The sequence below is a fragment of the Arachis duranensis genome, chromosome 3 (genome assembly GCF_000817695.3).
Source record: "Arachis duranensis cultivar V14167 chromosome 3, aradu.V14167.gnm2.J7QH, whole genome shotgun sequence".
NCBI lineage: Eukaryota > Viridiplantae > Streptophyta > Magnoliopsida > Fabales > Fabaceae > Arachis > Arachis duranensis.
Genome location: NC_029774.3, coordinates 108,302,471 through 108,303,333, shown reverse-complemented (window position 1 = coordinate 108,303,333; position 863 = coordinate 108,302,471).

Here is an 863-nt window from a genome sequence, read left to right as displayed (position 1 = left end):
CTCTTTCTAGAGGTTTCTCCGGCCTTGGATGCCATAAATGGTTATGGAAAAACAAAAAGCAATGCTTTTACCACACCAAACTTAAAAGGTTTGCTCGTCCTCGAGCAAAAGAAGAAAGAAGAGAGTAGAAGAAGAAGAAATAGAAGAGATGGAGATGGCCTTGTGGTTCGGCCAAAGGGAGAGAAGTAGTGTTTAGGTTGTGTGAAAATGAAGGAGTGAAGATGGGTTTATATAGGAGTGGGGGGAGGGTGATGTTCGGCTATGGGAGGGTGGGTTTGGGAGGGAAAGTGGTTTAAATTTGAATGGTGGGGTAGGTGGGGTTTTATGAAGGATGGATGTGAATGGTGAAGAGAAAGATGGGATTTGATAGGTGAAGGGTTTTTTGGGGAAGAGGTGTTCAGGCGATTGGTGAATGGGTGAAGAAGAAGAGAGAGAGTGGTGGGTAGGTGGGGATCCTGTGGGGTCCACAGATCCTGAGGTGTCAAGGAAAAGTCATCCCTGCACCAAGTGGCGAGCAAAATTGCTCTTTGTGCCAATTCTGGCGTTAAACGCCGGGCTGGTGCCCCTTTCTGGCGTTTAACGCCAACTTCTTGCCCTTTACTGGCGTTTAACGCCAGTCTGGTGCCCCTTTTCTGGCGTTAAACGCCCAGAATGGTGCCAGACTGGGCGTTAAACGCCCATCTGCTAGCCTTACTGGTGTTTAAACGCCAGCAGGATCTTCCTCCAGGGTGTGCTGTTTTTCTTTCTGTTTTTCATTCTGGTTTTGCTTTTTCAATTGATTTTGTGACTTCTCATGATCATCAACCTACAGAAAACATAAAATAACAAAGGAAAGTAGATAAAAATATAACATTGGGTTGCCT